The 23,818-nt window shown below is 42.4% G+C and overlaps 1 long non-coding RNA gene across 2 annotated transcripts; it reads left to right on the top strand.

The window, feature by feature from the left end:
- The first annotated feature begins 1,290 nt into the window (after window positions 1-1,290).
- Window positions 1,291-21,811, top strand: LOC141743562 (uncharacterized). Of its 2 annotated transcripts, none has more exons than XR_012587106.1 (3): window positions 1,291-1,644; window positions 6,619-6,725; window positions 11,584-21,811. It is a non-coding gene; the product is annotated as an uncharacterized LOC141743562 (long non-coding RNA). The 2 variants fall into 2 exon arrangements; XR_012587107.1 differs by having other exon boundaries at window positions 1,327-1,644; window positions 11,524-21,811.
- The last annotated feature ends 2,007 nt before the right edge of the window (window positions 21,812-23,818 follow it).

Below are 23,818 nucleotides of genomic sequence, written 5' to 3'. Positions count from 1 at the left end.
GGTGTGGTTGATGTGCTGGAGGGAAGGGATGCCATCCAGAGGGACCTGGACAGGCTTGAGACGTGGGCCTATGTGAAGCTCATGAGGTTCAACCAGGCCAAGTGCAGGGTCTTGCATGTCGGTCGAGGCAATCCCAAGCACAAATACAGGCTGGGTGGAGAATGGCTTTAGAGCAGCCCTGAGGAGAAGGACTTGGGGGTGCTGGCAGATGAGAAGCTCAACATGAGCAGGCAATGCGCGCTCACAGCCCAGAAAGCCAACTGCATCCTGGGCTGCATCAGGAGAAGCATGGACAGCAGGTCGAGGGAGGTGATTCTGCCCCTCTGCTCTGCTCTGGTGAGAACGCACATGGAGTACTGTGTCCAGCTCTGGGGCCGTCAACATACGGACATGGACCTGTCGGAATGGGTCCACAGGAGGGACACGAAGATGATCAGAGGGCTGGAGCAACTGAGGACAGGCTGAGGGAGTTGGGGTTGTTCAGCCTGGAGAAGAGAAGGCTCTGGGGAGACCTAATAGTGACCTTTCAGTACCTAAAGGGGGCCTTACAGGAAAGATGGGGAGGGACTCTTTGTCAGGGACTGTAGTGATAGGATGAGGGGTAACGGTTTTAAAATGAAAGAGGGGGGATTTAGATTAGATATCAGGAAGAAATTCTTTGCTGTGAGGGTGGTGAGACACTGGCCCAGGTTGCCCAGGGAAGCTGTGGCTGCCCCATCCCTGGAGGTGTTCAAGGCCAGGCTGGATGGGGCTTTGAGCAGCCTGGTCTAGCGGGAGGTGTCCCAGCCCGTGGCATAGGGTTGGAACTAGGTGATCTTTAAGGTCCCTTCCAACTCTAACCATTCTGTGATTCTATGTGTGTAATACTGTAACCACTGGAGAAGAACTACAAATGGGATTATCTCCACTCTCTGAAAACACAAGATCTTACCCTTTATTTAGTCACTAATCATACAATTCTCACTGTCGTTTATGAAGCATTTTTCATCCTCAAAATGGTTTACCAGAAAACTGAATAAATTTCCAGCTCTTAACTCGGTGAGAATAGTAGAAATTGGGTAATATGTACCAAAATCCCTCCATATTTTAGATAACTACAAATTCAGCTAAATCTGGCTGCCCCTCAGCTAGACCAGTGTAACTGGTAGGAACATTTTCACCAGCTCCTCAGCAGCTGCCTTGATGACCTATTCACTTCTGGATGTGGTTCAAAGTGCAGATCTTGTAGCACATTGCTCCAGTATAACCTGATCCCTTGCTATCTCCGAAACAGCTTGTCTTGCCTGGAATGCAGTGGGGCAGCTGAGGTTATGTGGGAAGTTTGTCATAACGGTGCTTTGCTTTCCAAGGAATGGATTAGCTTTCTTTTGCTCCCTAGTAATTGTTAATTATTTTACCCTAGCAGGAAATACTAGGCAAAGCGAGGATGATGTGATTTAATTGGTTTATTTCTTTCTTCACTCGGGATATTTCCAGTTACATTTTCAGATGAACAAAGGTATTCTGAGTCAAGGTCATTGAAGTTTGGACTGTTTTAATTCTGCAAGATGAGCAGTTCAGGCAGAGACCAGTGTTGGCTAAGACACCAGAATGGCACAGTTGCCCCTCAGAGGCTGGCCTTGAAGACAAAAAAAACCTCAAAAGGTAAGCAAAATTCTTCCCCCTAACCTTTACAACTGCAATAATTTTAAATGCTCAAGTATAGGTTGCTAATTCCACTGTTGACATATATGGGATGTTTCTGGGCATACTGCATCACTATCCTGCAAAGTGGTTTCAACCAACATTGAATTAAACACACTTTTGCAATATCATGCTTCAGAGCAGTGTTCAGTATTTGTATTAAACTCTATTTTTACAGTGGCTTAGAGAAGGTGATGCAAGAAATCTAAAAGCTTTATTTTATGGCAATGCTACACATTCATACTCATTTATTGATCGCAAATGCATTTACAGAGGATGAGGAAAGACAAGCAGTTTATCGTAAAGCAAGCGGTACTGCAGAATACAGAAGGTGCGCAGCCAGCATTCAGTGCAATAACAGCGGTGAATAAATGCTCGCTGTTTAGTAGGTCCGTTTAGTTGCCATGACACTTGTAGAAGAAACGTACCTAGAGACTATGTTTCCTTAATATACTCAATCTCTTGCTCTCGCTCTTGTGCGGTCAATCCCAGCCTCCAGATACTGAGCTGAAAACAAAGCACTCCATTCACCATGTTCTACATACAATTGAACTTTATTTATCCAAAAGTATTTTACTCAAAATCCCTGTAATATGAAAATGAGCCGTATACCCCAGGCAAAACATTTCTTACCTTGAACCTCTGTTAAACCTGAATTCATGCAGCTTTCTTAATGAAAAAAACCCAAGAAGTAGGTTCCCTGGCATAATTCCAAATGACACTCTGCCCCCTTTTTATTGGTTTGGGTTTATTTTTTTCCCCATAAGTCATGGTACTTTGCAACCAGGCAAAAAGGTCCAGTCAGCGTGGGTTTGTGAAAGGCGGGTCCTGCTTGACAAACCCGATCTCCTTCTATGACAAGGTGTCCCATTTAGCGGACAAAGGAAAGGCTGTGGATGTTGTCTACCTAGACTTTACTAACGCCTTTGACATCGTTTCCCACAGCACTCTCCTGGAGAAACTGGCAGCTCATGGCTTGGATGGGTGTACGCTTCTCTGGGTTCAAAACTGGCTGGAGGGCCAGGCCCAGAGAGTTGTGATGAATGGAGTTAAATCCAGTTGGTGGGCAGTCACCAGTGGTATTCCCCAGGGCTCAGTATTGGCCAGTTCTCTTGAGTATCCTTATCAATGACTGGACAAGGGGATCAAGTGCACTCTCAGTAAGTTTGCAGATGACACCAAGCTAGGTGGGAGTGTTGATCTGCTTGAGGGTGGGAAGTCTCTACAGAGGGATCTGGACAAGCTGGATCAATGGGCTGAGGCCAATGGTATGACATTCAACAAGGCCAAATGCTGGCTCCTGCACTTGGGTCACAACAATCTCTAGCAGCGCTGCAGGCTTGGGGGGGAGTGGCTGGAGCGCTGCCTGGCAGAAAAGGACCTGGGGGTGTTGGTCAACAGCCAGCTGAATATGAGCCAGCAGCGTGCCCGAGGAGGTTGTAGTGGTGGGGTCGGTCTCTTCTCCCAAGTTACAAGTGATAGGACAAGAAATGGCCTCAAGTTGCACCAGAGGAGGTTTAGATTGGATATTAGGAAAAATTTCTTCACTGAAAAGGTTGTCAAGCATTGGAACAGGCTGCCCAGGGAAGTCGTGGAGTCACCATCCCTGGAGGTATTTAAAAGACGTGTTGATGTAGTGCTGAGGGACATGGTTTAGTGGTGGACATGGCAGTGTTAGGTTAACAGTTGGACTTGGTGGTCTTAAAGGTTTCTTCCAATCAAAATGATTCTATGATTTGCAATACCAGTTCACCAGCTGCCGTGAATTTTGCAACCGTTTAATATCCAATGTTATAGGGCACATTCACAGGACTCACCCTTCAGGAAAGGATGTTCAGGAGAGCAGCAATGTCTACAGACTGAACATGAGAGTCTGTGACTTCCAACCTCATCCCTATCAAGAATTCATTGTATTACATGGGGCAAATAATGCAACCTCTCTCTTCCTCTATTTCCCGCCTAGAAAATGGGTATGCCACTATTTATCTACCTCAGAGAACTATGGAGCTTAGGTCAGGGGAGTAGAGGTTGCAACTTCAATTACTCTCATATGCACAATAATTAGGTTATAACAGTATATGTTTTCCTTTTCAGGCAGTCTTTTAATAACTGCAGCACTCCCTTCAAGGGGGGACAATTGCAGACAGTAAGACTAGCTGACCTTTATTTGACAGGTAAAGATCTTTACAAAGAGATCAAACAACCGTCCAGAGGTGGCAGGAATTCATTCAGTGATACAAATATACTCCAAGTTTGTCCTGAAAGGTCAGTATTATTGAGTTTTATTTCCAAGCCACATACCCCATCATAACCCAAATCAGTCAGTGGGCAAAGATCAGGGCCAGAGTGAGTAATAGGGGACCTAACGAGGGAGCTGCGGCACGTTTCTTGCGGCTCGCTGTCTCTCACATGACCGTATCTAGAGATTTCAAAGGAAAGGAGTAAAACCCTATCGCAGACAGCTATGAAATAAATGACCCATTAAGGAAGATCGTTTCCTTAGAAAGAAAAGAAAGGAAAGTTTCCAAGGGAAATAAACTTTCTCTCCAAACTTACTCAGTTAATTGTTGCTTTTTTTACAGATAGGAATTAGGCTAATGGGCTGCGCAACGCATACTGCCTGGTTCTTTACATGTTTGCTTAGCTCATTTGCCCTCTAAAAAGTATTTTGTCACCCGTAATAGTTTTCCATTTGTGCTTTAGATAATAAGATGCTATCATGTTATTTACAATGTTACTTATTCCATCTTGGGCCCTTGGAAGGATTTTAGGATGGCTACAAAATCATCAACAAAACTGATCTAACAAGGATAAAATAATACACTCAACCCCCCCCCCCCAAACCAACCCATCAATGGTTTTATGAAGTTAAATATTAAAAAGGCAAACAACATTTTTTTTCCAGAACTCTGTCCTAAAATTATTTCTCTCCTGGGTTTTGTGCTCTTCATTTTAACCTCATTTTTTCCCACCTACAAAACAGAGGAGTCAGCTAAATCATTGCAATGTTCTGAGAAGGAAATGGTTAATATTCATGAAGGGGAGTAAGAAATGCTGTGTTCCTTTCATAAAGGGCAATTCCTCGCCCACATGGGCATTTGGAGCTCATAAGGATCAGGTTTCCAAAAAACCCACGTTTTGAGGCTGGAACAAACACTAGCAAATATGCAGAAGTGAACCATCCTCAGCTGTTACAGGGAACGACTGGTGGTTTAAAGAGCTGCCTTTCATTTTCCACGTCCGTTCCCATCAGACCCTTTCTACTGGGCAGTGAGCAAAGAAAAGGCAGCTATTCTCTTCCAAAAGCTGATAAGATCTTTTGTAGAAGAAAATTTGCATTTGGCTGAATGTTAATTTTATAATGCGGTCTAACTACAGCGGAATAATTTGCTTTTGTTTCCTCCCCACACCCAACCCACACACGGCCAGGAAGGGACTCTACCTAACCTTTTCAACTCCTTCGAACAAATAAAGCGAACCAGAATGACTGTGTGGCTTCTCTGCTTAACAGAGAGATACTTCACAGAACGAATAAGAAAAGTCAAGGGTTTGGGCCATACCAGCTATGTGACACGAAAATGTTTTGTGCTTCTTAGTGCTTTTCTTTGTGGACGTTTACCAAGTGTTGCCTTTACTCTTTGGCTTCACAGCCTTATAATAATCATCTCAGCATTCCCAGACTTTGGGAAAGGTCAGATCCAGGCCTAACACCAGTTCCAAGTTTTATGAGTTTGATGTAAAAGCATTAGTAATACTCGTTTTCAGAAGCAGCACATGGGACCCAACTGAACTCACATTAGGACTGCTGTGGGGTTTACAAACCATATGGTTCAACTCCATTTACAAGTGGCAAAGGCTGGACAGCTTGTGCCTAATCTCCTGATGGGTGATACGGTGGCTTAGATAACTAACACAAGTGGGTAACGCAGGAACTTGTAAGTGACACGGATTTTTTTCTAAACAGTTAAATCGTCATCCACTTTTACTTGCTTCTCAGTCAACACAGTTTCACACACTAAGAATATTCTGGCTCCCAGATTTGAGGTCTGCTTGAGAGAGCGATGGGAGAAGCGATGGATGACTGCCTCAGGCGCGAGCCTCGGGGCACGGGCATCCTTGCGCTCCAGTGTCCTGCAGTGCTAATGAGGGCATCAGGCGCCACCCTACTTGTCACTTCTTTAAAACGATTGTTTTAATACCATGTGTGCACAATTGTTTTGCAACCGCAGCTTCTTCTCGTGTTGCTGTTTCCTCTGGACTCTAACGCAGACATTAATCAAAATAGAGAAGCTGCTCTAGGAGAAAACTGTGATCTTTTTTCTCTAAGACAGTGTATTTCCTTGGAGGCAGATGTATTTTGACACTGATCTCACTCACGCTGGAACTGTATTTTCCTACTTCTGTGAAAAAGTACTGCTTTTCTTCCTCCCAAATCCTACCTGCTATCCTTTCGTAACAGGAATTTAATAAAAAGCCAAACAAAGCAACCCCCCTGTGCCTCAAAAAATCCTAACTACCAGTGGATGAAACGGACCAAAGCACTGATGAATGCGGTCTGATGAAAGATGAGCTCAAAACAGAACACCATATCCAAACAGCCCCCAACTGGCATGAATTATCATCGTCTATATCCATGCAATATTTGATACACGGGAACAGATGGGAAAGAAATCCTGCCTTTCGCATGCTACAATTCGATGTGCTCTGGGGCATTCACTGAAGTCAATGGGAGCAGTTTTTATCCTGTTGGGTCAGAAAACTGGCTAAAACAGCCGGTAACTAGGTGTCTGTTAATTGAAAGTACACATATAGTACTCGTAACTAGGCGCATGTTACCGTACTTGAAAATATTGAGTAGAGATGTTGGACCTTGGCAGTCTGTGATGAATTTCCTCAAGTTACAAGCTCTCTGACAGCTTTGCCTGTGCTTTCCAGGACGATTTCCAGACAACCTGAGTCTGAAAAGACAAAATAGAGCCAGGTTTCTGGAGGAAATATCAGCTCCAGGAGTGTGGCTCATCATGAAACTTCAGGGATTGGAGGTCAGTGATTTCTTTCTCCTCCCTTTTAGTACCTGGCTGTAGTCTAAGGACTTGTGCAAGAACAACTTGTACACAAGGATCTTGAATAAAAGCAACTTCTAAGCTGTTTGATCAAGGGTCTGTTTGACAGAGACCCCTCTTTGGTTTTGGGAGCAAAGGGAATTTAGAACAAGCATGTGCTAAACCTTAAAAAAAAATACTCAGAAATATTTTGATGCTGCCTTTCTTTTGATAAACAATAACTCTTTGCTGTCTGAGTCTCTCATAAGTATGTATTTTGTCTCTGCAGCAGTAAATTTTCGGTCTCAGTACCACAGCAGACAGAGGGAACAGTTAAATTGAAAATTATGTTTATTATTTAGCTATTTTGTGACTCCTTTCGCATCAATCACTTGCATTTAAACCACCTAAAATCTCTCCTACAAGCATCTTTTGTGTGCATTGCTATAGCAACACATAAAGGAGCAAAAGTTTTTGCTTTACTGTGTACATAAAATATAAACCCACATTTTACAGATTCTGGCATAATATGTAGTCATTAATTCCTTAATTAGCTTTTTTTTTTTTTTAAAAGACTGGTATGTTCTTTGGAACGAGAGAGGGGGCAAGTCCTAGTCTACTTTTCAGGACCATGTAAAGAGCAGGAAACCTCTAGAAAAGCACATTGATTAAACGTGAGTCTTTCATCCTCTCCTTAGGACCCTTGAAGTTACCTCTGGAAATACCTGAGCATGCTCCTTTGCAAGGACCCAAAAGCCTTTTACAAGAGTGTTTGTCTGGGTAAAGTCCTTGACAGGAGCAAGACAACACCCCAATGACCCTTGCAATGCACCCTGGAGTTCCTAATTCCATCTCCCTAGACTCATAAAGGCCCCCTCACTCCCATCCACACCCTGGACCATTTGTCCTTCTTCCCATGCCCGCTGGCCAATAGGACCCTGAGATATTTATCCAGGTTGCTTGTTTCACCAGTAAACTATCTGCTGTTACTACAACAAAGGGTAGCAAGTCACCTGGCTCTGATGAGGGCTGGGACTCAACTAAATAACACCACTAACACCACCAAAGTGTCTCCCATGGACCACAGCTGTGGAAAGACAAATGTCATGGTGATGATAGAATCACAGAATGGTTCGGTTTAGAAGGGACTTTAAATATCATCTAGTTCCAACCTCCTGCCATGGGCAGGGACACCTCCCACCAGACCAGGCTGCTCAAAGCCCCATCCAGCCTGGCCTTGAACACCTCCAGGGATGGGGCAGCCACAGCTTCTCTGGGCAACCTGTTCCAGTGCCTCACCACCCTCACAGTAAAGAACTTCTTCCTAATGTCTAATCTAAACCTACTCTGCTATAGGTTAAAGCCATTGCCCCTTGTCCTGCCAATCCATGCCCTTGCAAACAGCCCCTCCCCAGCTTTCTTGCAGGCCCCCTTCGGGTACTGGGAGCTGCTATAAGGTCTCCCCGGAGCCTTCTCTTCTCCAGGCTGAACAACCCCAACTCTCTCAGCCTGTCCTTATAGGAGAGGTGCTCCAGCCCTTGGATCATCTTCATGGCCTCCTCTGGACCCACTCCAACAGGTCCATGTCCTTCTTATGTTGGGGGATTTTACAAGCAAAACTGAGAATATCCTTATTATATTTTTTTCAACTTTTGGCTATTTTTGTAGTACCTTAGATTAATGCAATGAACTTCAACTATTTTTTGATTATTCAAAATATTCTGTTCTACTATTTTGGCTTGAAAATAGGCAAATAAAATATAATTGCCACTTATATGGCTTGCTTCTGCTCCTTCTGAAATCAACAGGGAAATACTTCCCTTGAATTCAATAGATTTTGCATTAAGGCTGCATTAATAAAGCTGTGGGCCTGGACCTGGTCGGTGCTGGAGATGGGAAAATGGAATAGATCCTCGTTTGGTCTTACACAACTTGCATAGTATGGCCACTCCTGATTTCAGTTTATTTCAGTGGGAATAGCACTAAATTTAAGGTACTAGACAAAAGCTGCTTTACTCAAATACTACATTTTAATATATCTGTTTATCTAAATGTCTGAATGTTATGATTGGTTAATAAGCATTTATAGTTTTAAAAAATCAGGGTATTCAGATTCTGTATTTCTTCTCTATCCCATGTGGATTTTAACAGCGGTTTAAAGTTCGTCATATTTCTTGCTCCTCTTTGCGCTCTCCATAAATTCAAATTTGGCCTGTAATCATTGCTGCCCTTCACAAGTTAAATTGTTCATAATTCCTTATTCATTAAAATGAGAACCTCATAATCTAATGAAAGCCATTAAATCAAAGAGATCTTTTGCAGTCCCATTGTATCTTAGCTGACAGACTCATCATAAAGGAAATAAATCAAATCAGACAACAAGATTAAATAATCAGGTAGCTAAAAGATGATATGCAGATCCTACTGTTTGAAGCCTATTAAAAAGATAGGCCAGCTTATGCTCCTTATAGTCCGTTATAATGCCCTAAATTCAGAAGTCTCAAATTCCAACCTCTTCTATTTGAAATTTGCTGTGGAATGTTTCCATCGAGGCAATTCATCAGTGTTATCTAGTTCTTGGAGCAAGGAAGAAGGCATTAGAAAACTGAGAGGTTTTTCCTCTCCTGAGGATGTTGAGTCCGGAGTTTTTAGCTTTGTCTCTTTTGCGCTGGGGCTGCCTGGCAGCTCGCTAGCTCTGGCATGTGTCTCCAAGAACAGAGTCATCTTTGACAAAAAGCCACGTAAGGAGCCAAGTTCTCAGATGAAATAGGCTGGGTAGCTCTACTGGGAGCTGTGAAAGCTTCCTGATTTTCACCACATGGAAACCACCCTCCATCCTTAATTGCCGCTGTCTTCTCTGAACCAAGTGGTTCTGATTTCAGACGTGTAGCCTTGGGGGCGTGGGGGAGCTGCTATATGAAACTCTCTGTGAGTTACCCCTTGACTGTTTTGATACATAATATCATGGAAAATTCATCTATGCCTTTCCTATTTAGTTTGCTATAAAAAAGGATTACAGAATTACCAGGAAGAGATAGATCCAAGTACCTAAATTATGCTTTCACAACCAAGGAGAAAGCTGTAGCTCTGCAGTTTTCTCACAGGAACTCATACGAAGTGAAATAAAATTCCATCTTACCCCTGTCTTCATGATTAGATGATGCAAAGGGTATCTGTGCTGTGTACCTAAATCAGACAGTTCTTTCTTCTATTTGTGATAGGGGATGAGATGGGCTTTCAAAAAGCACTTAAGGTAGAGTCACAGCTTCCCTTCACTAACACGTGCTTGAAACTCCCACATCAGGCTTTCTGTATAGGCACTTCTCATACCGCAGTATAGTTGAGTTGTACGTGGTATATCCACTTATAAAGGGAAAATTATGACCACATCGCTCTAGAAATAAGCTTTGGCTTCTTTAACTGTTACACTGAATCATTAGGAGAAGCTTTTTTATCTTTGCTAACCTTCATAAACTAGGGAAAACACACCCGAATTGTTCATCACTCAGAGCAAAGTGGTCCCCAAGGATGTGGTCCTGTGGTTTGAAAAGTGTGGGCAGAACAATGCCACAAGTGGAAAGGAGCCGAGCATCCCGGCGAGAAGCAGAGGGCGGGTGCCATGCAGGGATGCTTCTGTGCATCACCCATACAGCGGTTGCTGCCGCTGCCCGCATCGGATCAAGCAACTCTTCCGCCACCCTTGAAACCCAGGACAAAAAAGTTAGAGGGGAAAAAAAAAAAGCCCCAATCATACAGCTCCCCACTACAAGCAAATTCAATCATAAAGGCCTGTGCGTTCAGCACTAAGAAAACCTGGGCTGCTAAAAATTATTTGCCTTCAAAAAAGGGAAGGATGCGATACTAATATAACTAAAGATATCAGCTGTAATGAATCATTGGGCTTCTTGGTTATTGGACTGACTTGAACCATTTTAACTTGAAATGCTTTTATGCAATGCATAGTGGTTGATTTAATCTGGGTAAGGCGTCCACTGAAAGGATGATTGAATTTGTGTCACTGTGCGAGCGACAGTAACATATTTTTGCCCATAATAGCAAAGAGTAATGTTAAACAACGCAGCAGAACAAAGTGCTCCTTCCGTAAGCAATAAGCCAATACGTAAGTATTAAGTAATGGTTTGATGTCATATTGGGAGGCAAATATTGCACTGACAATACCAGAGTGAAAAAGCACGTAAGAAAATACAGAGGTGACGGGATTTTTGAGACTGAGAAGGAATGTGTCTGTGATAATTTTTCTTTGTCTTTTTCTTTTGTCTTCCCTGTTACTCAGAAACAGCTTTTTATTATTCAAGATCAGGTCCAGGCCACTACTACAACAACTTTAGTAGTTTCTCTCAAATCTCAAACATTAGAAATATTTTTCTGGTTTAGGGTGCTTTCTCCTTGCCTGCTCATCAGTGATTTAGACTGCAATGTTGCTTGTTTTTCTCTGTCAAGTGGCGCAGGGTACAAGCAGACATGCGGATGTCCTGTCAGGGTGACCCAGTTCCCGGACACCAGCCTCCTTCATGGGGGAGCCAAGTAGCACCAGCTGGGGACATCCGCAGGGGCTGAGGGGCTTGTGGGATACGGGATATTTTTTTTATTTTTCTTATTAACTGAAGGATTTGCAAAGGTTGGTAGACATTTATACACCCAGAGAGGTGGGCCAGGAGGCTGTAAGCATCTAACGGCCATCAGAGACAGTTCAGCTTCACATTTGAACCAGGCCTGGCAGCGAGATTTGGAAACATTTGTTGACACAGACTGCTACTATTAGCTATTGTTCTTACAGGCTCACTCATGAATTCAGCAGGAGTAAAGGATAACACTGTCTTCTTCTGTATCGCTGCAGAAGATGTGAGCAGGCAGTGTCAACAAGAACTACATGAAACCGGAGAACTCGTGGAGAAACAAGATGACTCGTGGGCAGTATAGGTGGAAGATAAAAGCATTCAAGACTCATGATGAAAAATGCCGACTGTGAAGAATGCCAACAAATTACATCATGCAGCATTTTGTAAACCAACACTTCACGTGTTTAAACATCTGTATAAATGGTAAATAGCTCATCTTCGTGATACTTTAGCAAGCTTTTGTCTTCCCTTGAAAGACAGACATTTGAAACAAGTAGATGAATTGCCCAGTGTGATAGATCCAGTCAATGACACATCCAGGAACAGAATGTGACAATTCCAGCTTCTCTCTTTAAAAGAAAATAGAGCCAAGAATTGGTTGGGGTTTTCACCTTTGCCAAATGCAAGTATTGCTCAGGGGAACCCTATCCATGAAGACCGCACTACACCCGATGGAATTTACTTCACCTACAAACATGATTAGCTGCAAATGTCAGTACATATTGGTCTTAGATATGACCATAAAATATTTTTGTGATTATTCATTTCATTGATTTATCTTTTTTTTTTGTTTTTTAAAGATCTACCTAGTTCTACTGCAGTGACTTTGCTGGTGTGGTTTCCCTTTGTGCACAATTTCCCAGTTCTCTTGTGTATGGATATTTTGCAAATACAACTCTCTCTAGCTATTTCTAGGAGATACTCACTGCAGTATCTCTTAAAAACAGTTTTGTTTTATTAAGAAGTCCAAGTGTCACATTTCTATACCACTGCAATTATCAGGTGACAGTGTTTTTACTTTTAAAATACCATTTCCAAGTTTATCATCCCACTCCGTGACTTATAATTCTTCTGGATAAACATGTTTCAGATCTGTGATGGTATCCCTGGTGATGGTTGCCATAGTGCTTCACAGGATTTTATTTCTGCTCATTCCTCAGAAGCAGGACTTTGGTTCTCTGTGGGAGGCCCAGAGTCACACTAGTCTCAGATTTTATGGTCTTTACTATTCTGCTCCCACTAGGGAATAAACTACCCAGCCATGCCACTGTCATCTTTACCATATCCCATCCACTCGGCTCAAAATGCACATCACAAATCATTCTCCTTTTTCCTCAGGACCTTATTACACATCTGTTGAAGTTTTCATCGGTTTCTATTTAGTTTTCACCTCAAACACAGATTATTCTCCATTTAAATTTCAGACTACATTTTCTAACATCATGCACAACACACCGAGTTTTTAAAATTTCAGTCGTGTTCAAATATACTTCAAAAGGCTTAAGAATAAGAAATAGCAAAACCACTGTGACTCTAATTGCCTCAAATGCCATACTTTCCATGGGAGCAAATACACCTACCTCTGACCAGTTCCGTTTCTTGTTTTGCTAAATGCCTTCCCTAGACCCATTTTTTTTCCTAAGAGCTTTAGAAAAATTGCTGAGTATCATTTCTGTGAACTGACTGGTGTAATGATTATCTCATAGGCCATGTCAGTCGCAATTAGGCATCAAAATGTCTTTGGGAAGCTGGGCCATGCCGATGCATTTGAAGTAGACCATTTCTACTACCTTTGTTTATGTTAAAAGGTACTTTCAGCAGTGCCGTGTCTAGACAAAGTCCAAGCTGAAGGATTATTTCATATAACAGAGGCAGAATCTGATTCACTGCAGTTTCAAAGTCACGTGTTCAAACCGTGGTTTCTAAAGGGCATATATATAAAACATATACCACAATGAAGCCCCTCTTCACAGTAGGTGGAGCAGTCATTTTAAGTGAGTAAGCAAGCACAGATACACGCATCATGTATTGTACAAAATAGTAGTATCTGCCTCTCTTCTGCAGAATTTGCATCTTCAGAATGACTAAGGAAAGGATTAGCATAAATTAACTCTCTTACAGTCTAATTTAATTTATTTGACCAGAGGACAAATTTAACATAAAATATTTCAAAAATGCATGGGATGCTATTGAAGGCTACTGAAGAGAAAGGTCCCAGAGGAGCATGGGCACAAGGCAATAGACTTTCAAATTCCCCGCACAGTTGTTTAGGTATGTTAGACAGCTGGCATCGTAACAGCCCGCCACTACGGCAACTATTTTGTGACCCTAGACCCAGTCCCGAGCAAAGCGGCACTTACCCACGCAGGATCTTGCACTAGGGACGCATGTTTCTCTAGGGTATGATGTGGCAGGATGGAGGTGATGGAAAGGGCACGAAGACATCCGTCTGATCAGAGTCCCCTGGGAAAAAGGCTTTCTCTAGACCATGACAGTTTAAGATTGGAGACATTCTCCTGTTCCTTGCCAAATAACTTTTGAAGGTTTTCTAGTTTGTAAAGCAGTAAAAAAGCACAAAAGGTGTTTCTGGGAAGACTCAACCAATCTTACTGCTAGTCTCTATACCAACAGTTATACACCACTCACCTCCCTGCCCTTGCTCAGCCACAGCAGTAGGCAAAAGTCCAACCTTTGCCCACCTCCCCTTCCTGGTGGTAGATGTACCTACCTACCTGAACAGAGTGACTGCAGCAGCTGCAGCAATTTTAAATTTAAATCATCATTACCCACTGCAGTAATTCTCCTTTTAGAACATTAACCAAGCTCTTTGTGTTGAAGAAGAAAGGGGGTAGAAATCACCTGCCTGGAGTGTGTGTAAGGGACGGCATGCCCTGTTAGGGTACCAGAGCTAACCAGAGGCAGTTGTTGATAGCGAGCTGCTCTGGTCCTGCTCTACTTCATGGCCAGGATCATGAATTCCACTTGTGAACTTCTGACATTGGTTTGTCATGCTGAGGAAGAAAATGGCATATCGTGTAGGTCAAGAGTCACCATCCCTAGAGGTATTTAAGAAACGTTTAGATTTGGCACTTCAGGGCATGCTCTAGGGGCAGAGATTGTAGGGGGTTTTTTTTTTTGTTTTTTTTTTTTTTGTGTGTGTGTGTATGGTTGGACTCGATGATCTCAAAGGTACTTTCCAACCATGAAGATTCTATGATTCTGATTCTATGTCTAAGTGATACAGAGCTGTGCGGAGGAAACCAAGCAGTAAGTTAAAAATTCCATCAGTGTACTGTTCTGCCTGGGCGAATACACCTTGTTGATTAACAGGATTAATTAATTCAGATAGCAGCTCTGTGGCTGCAACAGGAACATTCCCTGGTGCTTCACCAGGGCAGAGTTTAAACCAAAGAGAAAACACAGTGCCAATAAGTCAATGAGAAAACACAGTGCCAATAAGTCAATAAGAAAAGTGTGTCACCCTTTTGTAAGCATATCAGTCAATGTTCATCTACTTCGGCTGAAAATAGAAACTCTCCCATAATGACCCAGTTATTCTGGTTCACATTTCTACCTCTGTGTAAACTTGCATCGTTCAATGGGAAATTCTGAACTTTCCAGAGAAGCTAAAGCCTGCATTTATAAACACATCATAACAGATTTACTGTGAGACCAATTATATTATGTGTGTCTCTTAGAAACGCCCAATAAAAAATTATAAATACTCCAAAGAGGTTTTAAGTACTAAAGAAATAAGTGCACTCTGGGCATCGGAAAGAGCTAGATGCGGTCCAGGCAGATGCCAGCCAAGCTTCCACACATACTTCTCCCCGTGTCTCTAAGCCCTGACCTGCAATACCCTTCTTTTCCAGGGGCAGCTTCCCCTCTTTCCACCACTGCACTTGTCTGTGTATGGCCAGGAAACTGTCCCCAAAACACCCACCATCAAAAAGGAGGAGGGAGGCGGCATAGCCTGAATAGATGAAATATATACATAGGTACATGCATATACATACCTACCTGTGCATGTATACTGTACTAGCCTGAGGGCTTGTAATAACTGAGGGAGAAAGTTGGTGGAATAAGTGCAGAGAGTGGAAAGGAACAAGTGACAAGAACAAGTGCATGGTACGAAGACGGGGCAGGCGGCTGTTAAGAACAGGTAGAAATGGGACGTGTATAGCCTCTCAAGACCGCAGACATTTCATGGGATAAATAAAATGGCCAGTGGCATCAGATGGTACTATTAACTACAAGAGATAACAGCACTTAACTTGTGCTGCTAACCAGCGGGAGGTGGGAAAGAAAGATTGCTCTGGAAGACGCGGCAGATTGCTCTGGTGGAGCCGCCTACCAAAGCAACAGGCACGTGGCACCATCAGGAACAACCGGAGGACCCAGCGAGGACAGTAAGGCCATGGGTAGAGAGAGGACTTCCATAGGTGAACAAAACCAATAGTGGTTAGCCTTGCCTTAAAATCAGAGAAGCAGCAAACAAAAAGGCCAAATTTTTTGACCTGCGGCAGAAAACCTTGGGAGAGCAAGGACTTCTTTGTAGAAAACCTCTTTTGGGTATCCTGTTTCTTTTGCTGTTGTTAAGGCAGTTGAACATTCTTTGAAGCTGAAATAATTTCCTTCATCCTGCTTTCCTCCCCCCCGACCTTGTTCTTAGTCTGGTTGAATTAACAATTTAAATTAAGCAAAAACATACTTGTCTAAGTCAAAACTCTTTTATACAACGTGCTAAGAAGAAATATGACACGTGGTTATGGTAGTTTCAAGTTTAAGAGTTTTTACTTTTTCAAGCTCTTCAGATTTTCCCTATTGAGAAATTGAGCAATTTTCTGTGATTACAGGGGTATCTTCAGGGCATAATTGTCACCAAATTTCATTTATTCCCCCTTCAGGAAAGGACCTTGATCTTCCTGAGCATCCTACCATTTCGGTGAATATTTTTTTTATGTGAAAAATGCTTGATTGGTTTTCAAACTATTTACATTCTTACCTTTCAAAATTTTTGTCCTTGTCCAATAGGATTTCCACATGCTCACAATTCCTGGGATGTTTCCTCTGTATCTGTCTGTTCCAAACTGAGTTGACTTTTGGGGTTTTTATGAACTTCTACACATATTCCTATCAATACTGACTTCGCTGTCTCTGCTTACTGATCTTATCGTAAGCCATTTACCGTTTCCATTTTATCCTTCAATTAGACCCTTCTTCAGACCCATTCTTTCACATTCCTTCCCTAGGTTGCATAAAAGAGAGGTCTTTAATCTCTCCTTTCCTCTAATTGAAGCTGTCCTTCCCAGCGTGTTTTCCACTGCAGTGCTCTGGTTTTCATTAAGTAATGTCAGCAATACTCCGGTTGCTGTTGCTTTCTGTTTAATGTGGTTTTGCAAGAATAATATCAACTTTTTTGTCTTCCCACAGAACATGGAAAGAAAGTTTTAATTTATTACCCTCATAAAATAAAGCATTGCAGTACTGATGCCTTATGAGAACTAGGGTAAGGAAAAGGCAAACTTTTAAGTCCCAAGTAGGTAATGCACTACCGAGAGCTGCTGCCTGATTAGACACTGACACACCGATACCTTCCAACTGCAACTGGAATGACTGCGGGTCAGCCCTGTTAGGTAAACAACTTGAGAAGGTAGAGCTGGGCATGAAATGGGGAAAGGTTCGCTGGGTCATGTGCTCGTGCTATCCAGGGGCATGGTGCGCTGCAACAGTCATGAAATCCTGGTCCAGATCCGCATAGTTGGAGGAGCTGGGACTGGCAAATCCCAGCAATAATTCAGTGTAAATCGTGGGGCGATGCTAGACATTCAGACTCTGTTTTCCACTGGGATTTAGCAGGCACTGAGTGGCCGATCAGATTAAAACAAGACAAATAGTGGCTGTTTCCATAAGCAAGAGGTCTTGGCCTCCAGCAAACAACAGAGCTCGGCTACTATCCACCAGCCACAGGGCTAGCATTTTCTCCCATAACACACCCAAGCAGTGATAATAGAGCAGGTTCCTTGCCTGACCTGACTCTAACCTGCGAGGCTGCCACTGCTTTTGTGCCGTGCATCTTCTTAGGATCACACTTGCAGGCAGCAAATCGTGCTCTGAGACAAGTGATGAAAATGAAAACAGTGTCCTCAGTATGTGCTGCAAGTCACAGGCAGCTGTTGGAGTAGGATAATACCTGCTTTTCTCACAGTTTGTTTTTAGTTAAAAAGGAAAAACAAGCAATTATTATTTCTGAGTCGGAAAGGAGGAGAAGGCAAATTCAGGAATGACAAGCAATTAAAGCTTCTCAAGAAATTTTCTGGTGTTTGTTCTTGCCTTCTTCCAGGATGACATTTCAAAGCCCAAGCTTAAGGATCATCCTGAACTGGAAGCAGAGGATGCATTGATGCTCAGGGTTTAATCAAGCTCAGTGTTACAGAGAGGTGGTACAAAACCAGCTGCTTCTGACTTACATGATTCAAAGCCACTGCAAAACCTACAGGGTGTCTACAAGGTGCTTCCCAGGCCAGCGTATCTGAGACCAAGGTATTTCTAGCTATGAAGACATGTCATGGAAACCAAGTTACTGGTCCTTTAGATAACAAGGGCTCTCGGGCAAAGAAAGGATTAACCGTCTTCCCAGCTGTCATTCCTACCACCAGCTTCCCCCTTTATAGGTCTGTAAATATTCTGCCTTTTTCATTTTTGAAACATGAGCAGTGAGCAACTTCCACACCTGCCAACCAAAAAGGGGTCTGCCAGCTGTAATGGCCAACAAGAGCTCCTTTCGCCACCAAGGTTGTTCTTCTCAACATATGGTTTCAGGCAAAGGGTGGCTGCCTGGGACAACACCTGGGAGTGGGAACTCAGACAAGCTCCCAAATGTCTCACATCATCATAGATTTTGGTTCTCTCTGCTTTAGGAATGTCTGTGCCTCTCAAAGGTGGCTCTGATCAGAACAAGGACAGTGTAGCACTGTGTCCAGACACTACTGTGGATGCTAAAATGCAGACAATCCAAAAGTCCTACCTCTCAGCACGATTCACTGCCTGAGATACTTACCAGGGCTGGAGACACTGCAACAAGGTCAATTCAGGAGCTCACTGGCCATGGTGTCCTTCTTGGTGTCCCCTATTTGGTTCCTGTTAATGTGCACTCCAGTAGGTATAACAAGATAGCGAATGAGACATCAGCCCAGGATTTTGGAATGAACAGGACTGATTGAAATTCAGAACTTGTGTACTGTGAGGAGGTTTTGAAGTTTCAAGTTCATTTTTGCTGTGAATCAAAGTTCGAAACAAAATATGTTGGCCATATATTGAAAGTATTTTAGGGATTTTGTTTTGGACTGAGTAACATGTTTAATATTTATCTGAATGATAACTTTTTACTTTAACTTTAAAAGATTACAATTTTTAAACATTTACAAAATTAAAACTGTTAGAAAGAAAGTCAATTCTAAATGATAAACAGAAGAGTTACATTTAGGAAATGGAAAAGGAAACATTTCACCATTATTGGAATACCTCACTGACTTCTTTTAGAGTGATATTTCACATAAACAAGCACTAAAAAACAAGCCTAATTATGAAGCGGCATTTTCTGACCGATAAACAGAATCACAGAATCTTCACGGTTGGAAAGGACCCTTAAGATCATTGAGTCCAACCAAACAGCCTACAGTCTCTGCCCTTCAGAGCATGCCCTGAAGTGCCACATCTAGACATTTCTTAAACACCTCCAGGGATGGTGACTCAACCACCTCCCTGGGCAGGCTGTTCCAGTGCCTGACCACTCTTGCAGTAAAGTAATACTGAGTGGTGGAAATTTTCAGTTCCACTTCTAAAAGAGTGCTGATGATGTGCTCTGGTGAGTAGGTCCCCATAAAACATAATTTGGAGCCAGGGAGACTGACAAGGAAGGCTTTTACAGAAAGAGTGTTGATCTAAGGAGGGTTTCAAGACCTTGCTGCTCCAGTTCTTGACTCATCTTTTTCTAAGGTTTTTTCTTCTTGTTTGGCAGGCAGCTCTTGCCTGGGTTTATTCACAGTCAAGTCTATTTGATTTTTCTGAAAGGAGACTGTGTAGAGCAAGTGGAGCAAGACCTGCACTTCCTTTCTTCTCTAAAGCAGTGGCCACAATGGGGAGTCTAAGACATAGCGCTGGCCACCAAATTTTTGTAACTAAAGCTCTTCACATACCGTGCACTGTCAAGTAGCAGGTTTAATTCGTGCTGCATGGTTAGTGCTGCATGAGGATTAATCTAGTCACAAAACCTGATAATTCTGGTTTGTGTCTGGAAATTTTTAGAATAAAAAGCATTCCACTTTGCCTTTTGTTCCCAGTCAACACTACTCTACCACAATGTTTCCAGATGGTTATTTTAGACACTAAAGGATTTTTGTGGATTTTAAAAGCGGCTTTGTAATGCACGGTGATAAAAAAAAAAAAAGTTTGGTTAAAAGACCTACTTTCCTGTAAGTGTATTGTTATGATTTTATTCTAAAGATATTCATTAGAGCTTTTCTCAGTTGTTATCGTATAAAAGCATCATAAACTGTGGAATGAGAAAATTTAAATAAACCAGCCTATATTAGTCATCCTCTGGCCTTCAAGTACAGACCAGATTTCAAATACCTGGGTAATGACAGTCAACGGCAGTTTTACTTAGGAACTTCAGTTTTGACAGCTATGCACATACGCCTTAAATTTTGCTCAAGCCTAAGTAGCCATTCCACGTTTGCGAGAAAGTACCACAGTATCCCCTCTCCTGCTTAGCGAAACCTGTGCAAACCGCGGCATTTTCTAACCACAGCAAAGACTCTCTTCCATCCTCCTCCAGAAAGCAAGACGCTACACTGGAAACACTTCTCTGAGACAGTCTGTTGTATTTTGCCATTGCCGGTAGCTGGGTAGTCTGCATTGAGGCACCGCTTTTACCCACTGCCCTGTTTTTTCCACTCGTTTCGTTTTCCTTCTTAGCCTAGTCTACTCTGGGGAGAGGGCAGCCAGGGAAAGAAAACCTCTTACCAGGTTTCTGCAAATATGAAAAATAAATAAGAACGTAATGAATAATGCAAATTGTAGCTTAAGCCAATGAGCACACGCCGTGGTTCAGGGAAGAGGCAGGGAGCAATGGGGGCTGCTGACAATTTGGCAGTGGCTATTTCCTCTGCATTGATCAAGAAATGGTCCTTTTGCAGGGAACATCTGAAATGACAAAGCAGCTGGGGCGGGAGGTGTTCACTGAGAAAAACCCAAACCAGGCCCTAGGATTTCACATAAACTTCTGTGCCACAAGGGCAAGCAAGCAATAGTTAATCAACAGTGTAGATTAGTGCGTGCCACATACGACATATTACGGAGTAATTTCAGTGCTAAGCCCTGGTTCATGTGCTTTGACACACTTATTTCCAGATGACTATTTTTGGGTCTTCAATCATTCTTTAATTTTTCAAACTGTCACCAACAGTGTGTTATATTGCAAGAGCGTCTGTGACTGACAGCAGGCTGAGGTCAGACAGAGTGTATCACGCTTTTCTATTTGGAAGAATGCACTCTCTGTTGCAAGTGGCCTCAAGCGCCACTCTTGGTTTTATCAGGAGCTGCCTCTTCTATCAGTGTCACATACTCTACCTTTGGTTCCTTCAGACAGTGGCTAGAGATGTTTAACAGCTTTCAGTGTCGTCGTGACTATTCATTTTGTCCTGGTGCTTTGTTGTTGGAGTCATTCATGGAAAAAAAAAAAAAAAAAGGAGAGAAAATCCCAGTCCCCAGGGATCTCCAGACTCCCACACTTGATTCCCAGTGCCCTATAGCTCTCTTCACCCAACACCAGATGTGCCAGGCTGGAATAGACACTGTCCTCTCCTGCACTTTTCCTGCTACTCATGGAAGCCAAGTTCTCACCAGCTTCCCAGTCTTTTTATGCAACGGACCTCAACGGAGACATGGGGGTGGTGTTTCTGTAGCACAGGGAATACTGCATCCTTTGGCAGAAATGTATTTACCAGTACTTTGAGTTATGATAGGTGAAAAATGTTTCCATCAAGCATGGAGAATCTTTTCTTTCCAGCTCTGATGGAATATGAACATCTCATGTGTGTGAGTGACAAATACCTATTTAGCATTACTGCTATGGAAACAGTAATTTCCTAGTTATAGTTGCTGAGTATAGCATAGAATAAGAAGCTATAAAATGTGTCTCCCTGGTCAGGAAGATGCTGTTTCCCCACCACACAGGGGATTCAGGCTGGGATGACCTGTTTCCTGAGAGACCAAGGACAATGTTCCTGGTCCTATGGTCAGGGTGCATAAAAACATACTCCAGGCTTTGATGAACAAAAGCAGACATACCACACCTAATATAGCTTAAATAAGAACTCATTTTTCCTTTCAATTTTGTCTTTCTTGCGGAGTCTTGAAATCATCCTCCTTTGTACACCAGGAACTGCAGTCCACGTCATGTTGCTTAGATCTTCACGAATGGCTTCCAGATGTCCGGTCAGGGCTATGTGAAGTGTTTAGTAATCAGGAGACCCAAACAGTAGGGTCACAAAGTGCACTGTAAAAAGGCATTGTATATCGTACACACCATGTCTTCCTGCCCCATTACTTCTCTTCCAGACAAAGCTGCCAAGTATTAGGCCCATTTTTAAACACTCATCTGTCTCCATATAAAAAGTGTTTATTACTGCATTTTCTACATTACACTTCAAAATCACAAAAGGCTTTATATACATCCTTGTTCTTACTGTACTGTGTGTTTGATTTTGACCTAAAACACCTACACTGTCAAGCTGTTGTCTGGGCCATATCTGATATGTGCTGAAGTGAGAAGCACCCTCTGTTTATTCAGTCTTACCCAGTTCCTTATACCTCACTTGTATGAAGTCATAAAACACAGGCTGAGACGTGAAAATATTGTAACACGCGTGTCAGGGTTTGGTTTCCCCTTCAAAATCCGCTTTTAACTATTCCTCATCTTCCCTTTGGTACTCAGAGCAACCATATTCAGGGCTATCCTTGATTCATTGCAACCTGCTCTGGGATTTGCTCTCCGCCAGTTTAATGAACTTATCACCTCTCATGTGCTCGTCATTACTTTTCCCCGCAACAACCTTAACATCATTCATATATTTTTACTGAAATTATCCTTGAAGTTGAACCCTTTCTCTATTATGGGTTCGGGAAAGTAAGACTTGATTTTTAAACACAATCTGGGTAACACGAATGTTCAAATTAAGAAGAAAAATCTAGCTAACAACATAAAGCAGTGTTAGCGTCATCAAGTGTAATGGAGGAAGTAATCACAATTCCAGAATAAAGGATGGAATACACAAGAAATAGACACCATTTCTCCATTAACAAAGGCATTGCCTGACCTTGTTTTCAGAATTCTAGGAAGATTAAATTTAATTATTTAAATGGAAAAGGATGGCTAATATGTTGTATATGCTGTTCTTTCGGAAACAAGTAATACCAGGAAATGGAAACACAGGATCCAAGGTGATTTTCCCTCTAGTTCTTTTCTGCAGCATTTCAAAATTCAAGATCAACTCACATACTGACAAAGATTGTATTTTACCTATTTGTGTTTATATGACTGCTAATTAATGGGGTGATGGTGAGTGCATTACATTGGGGAAGCTGGCAGAAACTGTTTGAATAATCCATTTATTCTCATTTCCTTGTCAATGAACAAGGAAAAAGAAATATAGAAACATAGACCAGAAAAAGCATATTAAGAAAATTAGTGTGGAGGAACGTTGGTTTATATGTGATAGGATGATTCAATTAAGGACCGTTACATTTTAACGGTCCCTCTCAATGCCCATTTAAGTCAAGTAACATGGTCCACTGACTTTCATCAGAATGAGTGATAGCCAATGCCGAAGTACCATTTATCACTACATTTTCACTTTCCAGGAATTGGACTGGTTATGTGTTATTTATTTAGATCTTTTACTTTCAGGCTGATCACACCTCTGCATGAAATGTCATCCATTGTCTTCAGTCACAACTCAGGGCCGGAAGGAAGCAGGGTTTGCTAGAAATGTGGGAATTCTGACAGCACACTTTGTCACCAGACTATGTGGGTTGTGAGGGCCGAAGCATCTGATGGGAACATACCCATTACACCATATTTTCTTCGTATTTCTATCAGAGGTCTAGTCTGCTAGCTGGCATTCCATCTTGCCCATGCAAACTGTATATGGGCCCATACCCCATCAGAAAGACTGCTCAAAGGCCAGTGACACTCGACCTCTCAGGCTGTCGGTGAGAGCACCTGAAGCTGTAAGAATGAGAGACTCAGGTGACCTCAAAGCATGGCAGCCCTGAGATCTTCACATCTGGGACTACTCTTGCAGCAGGACTCGGCTCCAAAACTAACTTAAGACTTTCAAGTACAGAACAAGAGCTAACAGGATCTTCCACCTCTTTTACCTGGAGATG

Source organism: Larus michahellis, chromosome 5 (genome assembly GCF_964199755.1).
Source record: "Larus michahellis chromosome 5, bLarMic1.1, whole genome shotgun sequence".
NCBI classification, from domain to species: Eukaryota; Metazoa; Chordata; class Aves; order Charadriiformes; family Laridae; genus Larus; species Larus michahellis.
This window is presented reverse-complemented; position numbering and strand designations above follow the sequence as displayed.